This window comes from Pinus tabuliformis, chromosome 6 (genome assembly GCF_031772625.1).
Source record: "Pinus tabuliformis cultivar Carrire ecotype Pingquan chromosome 6, CPIR1, whole genome shotgun sequence".
NCBI lineage: Eukaryota > Viridiplantae > Streptophyta > Pinopsida > Pinales > Pinaceae > Pinus > Pinus tabuliformis.
Genome location: NC_142292.1, coordinates 665,667,227 through 665,678,604, shown reverse-complemented (window position 1 = coordinate 665,678,604; position 11,378 = coordinate 665,667,227). Strand labels below are relative to the sequence as shown.

The window sequence follows — 11,378 nt, the reverse complement described above, 5'->3', positions numbered from 1 at the left end:
TATAGATCTTGTTGAGATCTTTCCAATGGTACTTAAATCATCAAAATCTGATTTTGTATGAGAAAGATAGGCTGATTTGAACAATGAGGTTTTTCTGGCTGCGGAATTGAGGAACAGCTCTGTAGCTAAAAATCTTGAATAAAAAGTTAGCCATTCATCCTTCATTATCAGTCCAAAATTAATCAATACCTTCAGAAAAGTGAGAAAATAACTTGTTCATTTCATTGATTCAAAATTATTATTTTTCTTGACATGCAGCGACTTAATGTGGCGACTCAGTGTGGCGACTTTGTGATAACACCCAATTTGACTTCCTTTTGACCGGGGTCTTTTTTATCAAATTTGACCGAATGGATAGGACACCATCCATGTACTGAAATTTCCCTAGCTACCCATGTGACCTGTTTTGCCTGATGACACCTACAACCTAGAGTTTAACAAAACAGCTGCGGGATCACTAAATGGCTGCGGGATTGCAGAGTGTAGAAAGTGCAGTGAAATGGAGTGGCTGTGTGCGAACGAACTAAGCAGTTTCTCCATCTCAAGCTTCGACTGAAAAATGGAACTGTGGAGTTTGAAACATGAAAACCAATTTTATACCTAGGAGTTTCAATCGCTGATCAAAAAGATTAAATTTATGCTACTAAACTCCTTCAAATATTTTAATGTCTCATCTAGTCACTAAGAGCGGTCTCCATAGTCTCCAAACCTGCTACTGGAACCTGTCTGAGAACTAGAAGACTCCCCATAGTCACTAAAACGGCGGGATCCAGAATCACCGAAACCACCAAATCTATCGTCTATTTCCTCTTTCATCCTAGCCAGCTCTTTAAACTTGGAACCTATATCACTTTCAATCATCTTAACTTTTCTAATCTGTTGGTTAGTATGGATAAGGATAGCATTGCCCGTCCTACCAGCACGCCCTGTTCGCCCAGATCTATGCACAAAAATCTCTGAAGTTGTTGGGAGCTCATAATGAATAACCAGATCCACATTAGGAATATCAAGACCGCGTGCAGCTACATCGGTAGCAATCAGCACATTAAAAGGGCTCTCATGAAATCCAGCAAGAGTCTTCTCTCGCTGATTCTGTGAAATATCACCATGAAGAGGTTCACATGGAAGTACCCGACCCAGTGCCACCGACAGACTATCCGCATCTCGCTTTGTTTGAGTGAAAACCATACATTTGCCTAAATTGCTCCACCTTAGTTCCATTTCTTCCCAACATTTAACCGGCAGCGATTAATGAAAGAGAGTCGTGTTTAATTGAAACACGTCTCTAAACAGGTGTAAAGTCATGTAATTTATTTTTTATGCCAGCATGTAATTGATCCTCATTAGAACTCTTTCCCTCAGGCACGCGGAGTTATTCAAACAACCAGTTAATAACCCAATTTTCACGCGCGGCAGTCAAAAACGGGCTCCAAAAAACCGAACATTTCTCCCAGACCACCACGAATTTTCCAAATCGGTTTCTGGGTTATCTAATTAACCCACCTGGCAACAAAACCCATGTTTTATTTTTTTGAAATTCGCTACCATTTGGGAAAATCGAGCGTGTAAAGTTTGACGTTTTTCTGTTGTTTGCGTTTTTTCTCTGAGTTAATTTTTCTGTTCTGCACTTTTTGCATTCGTTTTTCTTATCTGATCTATTGTTTTGCAGGTGTTTGTCATCTGGCAGGTGTTTGTCTAAATTGTGTTTGTCATCTTGTTCTCGTGCAGCATCCTCTGTTCTCACCATGGGGAACCACCATGGCAGCTTTCCCGGCCATTCTCTAGATGTTAATTCAGACTGTATAAAACCAGGAGACGCAATAGTAACTGTTACAGATTTGCTGAGAAGCTCAATCCTAAGTGTCTCGAAGAAGTTGAACAGTGCTCCTTTGGCTGCACTATAAACTGTTGTAAATGGGAAGGGAAGAAATGCAGTCATGGAACTAGTGACCACTATCTGGCCCCTTCTGCGCTGAAGGTGTTCAAGAGCAAAATAGGTTGTGTTGACATGTCCCCAGAAATCAATACCTCTGAATCCTCACTAGATGGGTGCTCTAAACACTTAGGGGGATCAGCCATGTCTTTCTGAGCAAGAGACCTTCCAATTTTCTGAATCTTATTTAACAAGTCATTGCTGGAAACATATGGATTTTCCCTGGCAACAGTAAGGTCCTTCACTTCCTTTATGCAAATGGTGCTTCCATCATCAGTAAGTTCAATTCTCTGCTTCTAATTGATAAGGTAGCTATCCAAAGGTGAAATCAACTCAGAAATCTGCCACTAAATGATGAATGCCTCCTACAGGAATCAACAGGTCAAAGCTTGAACAGGGAGGCATATTTTTTTTTTTTTATTGAAGCCACAGTGAAAACTAAGAATGGAGATAGCCCTAGATTGTTTTTCTCTTCTTTTTTTTCTTCTCTGAAATTGTAAATTTTTTATAAAAAGGATTAATGATTTTCAATTTCAGGCAGCAAATACTTCAAGAAAAACATGTTAAAAACAAGACTTTGACTAAGGTCCTAGGCTGGTTTTTCATCGATCTGAGCTGGGTGACTAGGATAGGATCCATGTCGGGACAATTCTGGAGATGCCCATGTGGTCGGTTTTTTTATTAGATGCCTGTAACTTGTTAAACCTTGAAACAGCTGCGGGATTGTCATATAGCTGCGGGATCAGGGCAGTTTCTGCAACTAAGTTGCAAAACCTTATTTGAACAAGATACAGTGTTTTGAAGACCACTACAAAGCATAACCAGACAATTTTGGACAATTTGAATCTATCAAAGCACTTGAGTTTTATCTTCTTTTTTTTTCATTCTTTTTTTTATTGAATCAATTGAAGTGATGAAGTTTATTTTGTCTCCTATTTTTTTTTTTTAACAATTCTTTTTCTGATCCTCCAGATCACACAGAGTGCAGGAGGAGAGCATACTCAATAATTATTGTTTTGTTTTTTTTACTTAACAATCATTTTTCTGATCCTCCAGATCACACAAAGTGCAAGAGGAGAGCATACTCAAGGATTATTAATTTTTTTCCAGATGTAAGAAATAAGGTCTCCTAATTACACTTCCCCGGCAACGGCGCCAAAATGTTTAGTCAATTTAATGTCTTAAATTGCTCTACATAAATTATCAATCCGGGTATCGTAAACTGATGAAGTGTGGTGCACTATATGTGCTTAGTTAACCTTTCTCTTACTTCATTGTTTTATAGTTTATGTTCAACTCTTCCTAAAACTCTGCTTCAAACACATGTGCTGTGTAAAGCACGATTAAGAAGTAGTCAGAAATAAGTCCAAAAAGTAGTCAAGCTCTAAGGTGACAAGTAAGAAAAACCACTTTAAAGACCAGTTATAATGTTCAACTCTTCCTAAAACTCTGCTTCAAACACATGTGCTGTGTAAAGCACGATTAGGAAGTAGTTAGAAATAAGTCTAGAAAGTAATCAAACTTTAAACTTGCAAAGAAAGAGCTTGAAAGAAATAACTTGAAATGAAACTGAAAGCAAAGAACTTGAAATGACTTGAAAGTAAATGACCACATTCTAATGGCATTAGTCTCTATTCATATTGCTGCAAATAAAAGAAAATAAGAAAATCACTTTTAAAACCAAAGATAAAGATTATCTCTCTCTAACTCGCTGCTTCAAACACATGTACTGTGTAAAGCACGGAAAGAAAGTAGCTTAAGTTGAATTAGAAAAGTGATTAAAAATGAGAAAATCTACTTTAAAGACTAGTGATAACGTTTTGCTCTTTCTAACTCTCTACTTCAGCCATATGTACTATGCAAAGTATGATTAGAAAGTAGTGAGAGAATAGTCTAAAAAGCACTCAAAGCCAGCTGCAAGTTAGTGGTATTCTGATCTTAAAAGATAGCAATTTATGATAGAAAATCATTCATGTGTTAGCAGCTCTTTGAGAAATAAGATTAAAAATCAGCTATAAAAACAAAGTAAAAAGGGCAGCACTATGAATAAGACAACTGCAACTACCATTAGATATTAAAGCAAATACAACACACACAATCCCGGGAGAAAATAAAATGCAATAATTCAAACTGTACAAGGCAGGGGCCCCCTTCTACCTATGAAATCAAAGCATACTTAAAATTGCATGAATGAAAATCTAATCTACAATACATTCTACAAAGCAATATTTACAAAATGAAATCTAATCTACTTACATCCTAATATGCTCCATGACATCTACTTCACATCTCCTTCCATGTTGAGAACATCAAAGCTTTATTCAATTTCTTCAAAAGTGCAAAGTACAACAAAGCTTTCCAAAGAGAGACTAAAAAGAGACTAAAGAGAGACTAAAAAGACTAACTAATGAAGGAGAGAGACCTCCTATTTATACAAAAAGATGAAAGCCACCTCATTAATGATAATCCATGAATCTCTCCCTCTACCTCTAGAGTCCTAATCAAAATAGGAACTGATAAGACACATGTCTTTTAGAGTTACAATACAATTAGGAGATGTGACACATATCCTCATGATCCCATGATTCTTTCCAACCAAATTCGAATTTGGCCTTAGAGTGCCACATAAGGGTCTTCTAGAAGTCTCCTTTCAACCTACACATGTCAACAAACTCAACCCATTTGTTAGGTATAAGTATATGCACATTATTTTCTAATGTTTAACCACAAATTCACTTAAAAGGCTTAGAAATAATAAATATTGGAAAAACATAAAGGTAGCCCAATGATAATGAAAGTGGGATGAATGTGGTGACATAGTAGTGAAATGGAGGTGATATAATGGACAAAATAGCGAAAGTGTAATGCAAATGAATGACATTTTCAAGACTCAACATACCCCCCAACTGAAGCTATTGCATGTCCTCATGCAACATATACTACATTGACTCTTTTGATCCTTGAGCTTTGGCTTAACTTTGCATGATATCATTTGATAACTTCATATTTCTGCAAAGTGTTTTACTTGAATTGCAACATGGTTGGTTCTTGTGTTACAACCATTTTTATTTTTTTTTGTTGCCTTCTATTTTGATCTTTGAACTTTGCATAATGATATTTTGATTATTGTTGCAAAGTATATCTTTATTGGATTGCATGATGGTTGGTTCTTGTGTGACAACCATGATTTTGTTTGTATCAAATTTATCCTTTAAGCATTTTTTCAAAAGCCATTGTATGCTCATAATAGCAATGTAATAATTAATATATGTTGGAAGGATGTGAGCTCTTGAATATGTTATGGACATGGAAAGATATGAATATGAATGTATTCCCCCCCAACTGATAGTATTGGCAATTTTATGAAATGAGGAAGAGAAATGTTTTTCCAACAAGTATCATTCTAGCTTTTTATGGAATTCTATGGTTAAAAGTTAGAAAATGTCGTACCTTCACTTACCCTTTTGAATGGATGAGTTGTATGTGTGTGGTGGCTGAAAACTTCTGATCACATTCTTCTTCAAGTGGCTGAACAAGAGGAGTCATGGATAGAGAGATAAGATGGCTTTTTATTGCTTCTACTAAAACTTACTGAATCTGCTCCAAAATGCTGAAAATAATAGTCTTCATGTCTTCAAAACTCATTGGCACAATTCCTACTATGTGAAAAGATGTTCTGATGTCGAACATAGTAGGAAATTGTTGGCTTAGTGGCCATTAATGGATGCCACTAGTCAACACGAGAACTCTCACCATTGATGACAATGAGAGTCAAGATGCCCAAACACATCTTGCTAGGTACGAATGAATTTGCTGATGTCGAGTCACCTAGAAGATCTAACGAACAAGGGACATTAATGTATTCCCATTGTTTGTCAGCATGAGGACTTGCCATTAAGGCATGCAAGTCTCAAGGTGTTTTTACAAAGAACTTAGACTCAAAGGACTATGGACTCAATAATTTGCATTGAAGCAGGGCTTATTTGCGGAATGAAAATGACAAGGAATGGAAAGTGAACATGGAAAATGGCAATGGAAAACAGAAATGACAATGGCAATAAGCATGTGAATGAGCCTTTTGCTTTTATTGGTGGGTTATGAATGGACAAAAAGAAATGGAAAGTGTATGTGAATGAAAATGGAAAATATGGAGTGGAATGAGGTGAATGGTTTATTATGATGGATGGATGTGATGGAGACAATAGTATCTGAAAGTTTTTCAAGTGTTTGGATCTGATTTTGCATCAGCATATTTCCTCTTTGTTGTTGATCATCCTCTTATGAAACAAATTGGTCTCTTAGAGAGACATCATTCCCTTGTAGTCATTTGTCCTTCCTCCTGGAACCTGCAAAAAAAACTAATACTTCTTCTGCAATGGAATGTAAGATTATCAAAGGAGAGAGGTGGCCAATCTCTCTAGTTATGATATTTACACACAAAACTAGGAATTTGTATTAATGAAACAAGTTCTCAAAGGAAAAATCAAAAGAATTTATACCTGCTTTGGAATTAGTGCCTCAAGTTGATGTTGCTTCTTTTCAGCAATTTATTTCATTATTTGCCATCTCAAACTCTAATGATATATTTCTCATTGTATAGATCTTGTTGAGATCTTTCCAATGGTACTTAAATCATCAAAATCTGATTTTGTATGAGAAAGATAGGCTGATTTGAACAATGAGGTTTTTCTGGCTGCGGAATTGAGGAACAGCTCTGTAGCTAAAAATCTTGAATAAAAAGTTAGCCATTCATCCTTCATTATCAGTCCAAAATTAATCAATACCTTCAGAAAAGTGAGAAAATAACTTGTTCATTTCATTGATTCAAAATTATTATTTTTCTTGACATGCAGCGACTTAATGTGGCGACTCAGTGTGGCGACTTTGTGATAACACCCAATTTGACTTCCTTTTGACCGGGGTCTTTTTTATCAAATTTGACCGAATGAATAGGACACCATCCATGTACTGAAATTTCCCTAGCTACCCATGTGACCTGTTTTGCCTGATGACACCTACAACCTAGAGTTTAACAAAACAGCTGCGGGATCACTAAATGGCTGCGGGATCGCTAAATGGCTGCGGGATTGCAGAGTGTAGAAAGTGCAGTGAAATGGAGTGGCTGTGTGCGAACGAACTAAGCAGTTTCTCCATCTCAAGCTTCGGCTGAAAAATGGAACTGTGGAGTTTGAAACATGAAAACCAATTTCATACCTAGGAGTTTCAATCGCTGATCAAAAAGATTAAATTTATGCTACTAAACTCCTTCAAATATTTTAATGTCTCATCTAGTCACTAAGAGCGGTCTCCATAGTCTCCAAACCTGCTACTGGAACCTGTCTGAGAACTAGAAGACTCCCCATAGTCACTAAAACGGCGGGATCCAGAATCACCGAAACCACCAAATCTATCGTCTATTTCCTCTTTCATCCTAGCCAGCTCTTTAAACTTGGAACCTATATCACTTTCAATCATCTTAACTTTTCTAATCTGTTGGTCAGTATGGATAAGGATAGCATTGCCCGTCCTACCAGCACGCCCTGTTCGCCCAGATCTATGCACAAAAATCTCTGAAGTTGTTGGGAGCTCATAATGAATAACCAGATCCACATTAGGAATATCAAGACCGCGTGCAGCTACATCGGTAGCAATCAGCACATTAAAAGGGCTCTCATGAAATCCAGCAAGAGTCTTCTCTCGCTGATTCTGTGAAATATCACCATGAAGAGGTTCACATGGAAGTACCCGACCCAGTGCCACCGACAGACTATCCGCATCTCGCTTTGTTTGAGTGAAAACCATACATTTGCCTAAATTGCTCCACCTTAGTTCCATTTCTTCCCAACATTTAACCGGCAGCGATTAATGAAAGAGAGTCGTGTTTAATTGAAACACGTCTCTAAACAGGTGTAAATTCATGTAATTTATTTTTTATGCCAGCATGTAATTGATCCTCATTAGAACTCTTTCCCTCAGGCACGCGGAGTTATTCAAACAACCAGTTAATAACCCAATTTTCACGCGCGGCAGTCAAAAACGGGCTCCAAAGAACCGAACATTTCTCCCAGACCACCACGAATTTTCCAAATCGGTTTCTGGGTTATCTAATTAACCCACCTGGCAACAAAACCCATGTTTTATTTTTTTGAAATTCGCTACCATTTGGGCAAATCGAGCGTGTAAAGTTTGACGTTTTTCTGTTGTTTGCGTTTTTTCTCTGAGTTAATTTTTCTGTTCTGCACTTTTTGCATTCGTTTTTCTTATCTGATCTATTGTTTTGCAGGTGTTTGTCATCTGGCAGGTGTTTGTCTAAATTGTGTTTGTCATCTTGTTCTCGTGCAGCATCCTCTGTTCTCGCCATGGGGAACCACCATGGCAGCTTTCCCGGCCATTCTCTAGATGTTAATTCAGACTGTATAAAACCAGGAGACGCAATAGTAACTGTTACAGATTTGCTGAGAAGCTCAATCCTAAGTGTCTCGAAGAAGTTGAACAGTGCTCCTTTGGCTGCACTATAAACTGTTGTAAATGGGAAGGGAAGAAATGCAGTCATGGAACTAGTGACCACTATCTGGCCCCTTCTGCGCTGAAGGTGTTCAAGAGCAAAATAGGTTGTGTTGACATGTCCCCAGAAATCAATATCCTCTGAATCCTCACTAGATGGGTGCTCTAAACACTTAGGGGGATCAGCCATGTCTTTCTGAGCAAGAGACCTTCCAATTTTCTGAATCTTATTTAACAAGTCATTGCTGGAAACATATGGATTTTCCCTGGCAACAGTAAGGTCCTTCACTTCCTTTATGCAAATGGTGCTTCCATCATCAGTAAGTTCAATTCTCTGCTTCTAATTGATAAGGTAGCTATCCAAAGGTGAAATCAACTCAGAAATCTGCCACTAAATGATGAATGCCTCCTACAGGAATCAACAGGTCAAAGCTTGAACAGGGAGGCATATTTTTTTATTTATTTATTTATTTTTTTTTATTGAAGCCACAGTGAAAACTAAGAATGGAGATAGCCCTAGATTGTTTTTCTCTTCTTTTTTTTCTTCTCTGAAATTGTAAATTTTTTATAAAAAGGATTAATGATTTTCAATTTCAGGCAGCAAATACTTCAAGAAAAACATGTTAAAAACAAGACTTTGACTAAGGTCCTAGGCTGGTTTTTCATCGATCTGAGCTGGGTGACTAGGATAGGATCCATGTCGGGACAATTCTGGAGATGCCCATGTGGTCGGTTTTTTTATTAGATGCCTGTAACTTGTTAAACCTTGAAACAGCTGCGGGATTGTCAGATAGCTGCGGGATCAGGGCAGTTTCTGCAACTAAGTTGCAAAACCTTATTTGAACAAGATACAGTGTTTTGAAGACCACTACAAAGCATAACCAGACAATTTTGGACAATTTGAATCTATCAAAGCACTTGAGTTTTATCTTCTTTTTTTTTCAGTTTTTTTTTTATTGAATCAATTGAAGTGATGAAGTTTATTTTGTCTCCTATTTTTTTTTTTTAACAATTCTTTTTCTGATCCTCCAGATCACACAGAGTGCAGGAGGAGAGCATACTCAAGAATTATTGTTTTGTTTTTTTTACTTAACAATCCTTTTTCTGATCCTCCAGATCACACAAAGTGCAAGAGGAAAGCATACTCAAGGATTATTAATTTTTTTCCAGATGTAAGAAATAAGGTCTCCTAATTACACTTCCCCGGCAACGGCGCCAAAATGTTTAGTCAATTTAATGTCTTAAATTGCTCTACATAAATTATCAATCCGGGTATCGTAAACTGATGAAGTGTGGTGCACTATATGTGCTTAGTTAACCTTTCTCTTACTTCATTGTTTTATAGTTTATGTTCAACTCTTCCTAAAACTCTGCTTCAAACACATGTGCTGTGTAAAGCACGATTAAGAAGTAGTCAGAAATAAGTCCAAAAAGTAGTCAAGCTCTAAGGTGACAAGTAAGAAAAACCACTTTAAAGACCAGTTATAATGTTCAACTCTTCCTAAAACTCTGCTTCAAACACATGTGCTGTGTAAAGCACGATTAGGAAGTAATTAGAAATAAGTCTAGAAAGTAATCAAACTTTAAACTTGCAAAGAAAGAGCTTGAAAGAAATAACTTGAAATGAAACTGAAAGCAAAGAACTTGAAATGACTTGAAAGTAAATGACCACATTCTAATGGCATTAGTCTCTATTCATATTGCTGCAAATAAAAGAAAATAAGAAAATCACTTTTAAAACCAAAGATAAAGATTATCTCTCTCTAACTCGCTGCTTCAAACACATGTACTGTGTAAAGCATGGAAAGAAAGTAGCTTAAGTTGAATTAGAAAAGTGATTAAAAATGAGAAAATCTACTTTAAAGACTAGTGATAACGTTTTGCTCTTTCTAACTCTCTACTTCAGCCATATGTACTATGCAAAGTATGATTAGAAAGTAGTGAGAGAATAGTCTAAAAAGCACTCAAAGCCAGCTGCAAGTTAGTGGTATTCTGATCTTAAAAGATAGCAATTTATGATAGAAGATCATTCATGTGTTAGCAGCTCTTTGAGAAATAAGATTAAAAATCAGCTATAAAAACAAAGTAAAAAGGGCAGCACTATGAATAAGACAACTGCAACTACCATTAGATATTAAAGCAAATACAACACACACAATCCCGGGAGAAAATAAAATGCAATAATTCAAACTGTACAAGGCAGGGGCCCCCTTCTACCTATGAAATCAAAGCATACTTAAAATTGCATGAATGAAAATCTAATCTACCTTACATTCTACAAAGCAATATTTACAAAATGAAATCTAATCTACTTACATCCTAATATGCTCCATGACATCTACTTCACATCTCCTTCCATGTTGAGAACATCAAAGCTTTATTCAATTTCTTCAAAAGTGCAAAGTACAACAAAGCTCTCCAAAGAGAGACTAAAAAGAGACTAAAGAGAGACTAAAAAGACTAACTAATGAAGGAGAGAGACCTCCTATTTATACAAAAAGATGAGAGCCACCTCATTAATGATAATCCATGAATCTCTCCCTCTACCTCTAGAGTCCTAATCAAAATAGGAACTGATAAGACACATGTCTTTTAGAGTTACAATACAATTAGGAGATGTGACACATATCCTCATGATCCCATGATTCTTTCCAACCAAATTCGAATTTGGCCTTAGAGTGCCACATAAGGGTCTTCTAGAAGTCTCCTTTCAACCTACACATGTCAACAAACTCAACCCATTTGTTAGGTATAAGTATATGCACATTATTTTCTAATGTTTAACCACAAATTCACTTAAAAGGCTTAGAAATAATAAATATTGGAAAAACATAAAGGTAGCCCAATGATAATGAAAGTGGGATGAATGTGGTGACATAGTAGTGAAATGGAGGTGAAATGGAGGTGATATAATGGACAAAATAGCGAAAGTGTAATGCAA

At 36.6% G+C, this 11,378-nt stretch overlaps 2 pseudogenes; both read right to left on the bottom strand.

Moving 5' to 3' along the window:
- Positions 1 to 681: 681 nt before the first annotated feature.
- LOC149260370 (DEAD-box ATP-dependent RNA helicase 53 pseudogene) lies at positions 682 to 1,221 on the bottom strand (annotated as a pseudogene).
- Positions 1,222 to 6,893: 5,672 nt separating this feature from the next.
- LOC149260369 (DEAD-box ATP-dependent RNA helicase 53 pseudogene) lies at positions 6,894 to 7,811 on the bottom strand (annotated as a pseudogene).
- Between the last annotated feature and the right edge of the window lie 3,567 nt (positions 7,812 to 11,378).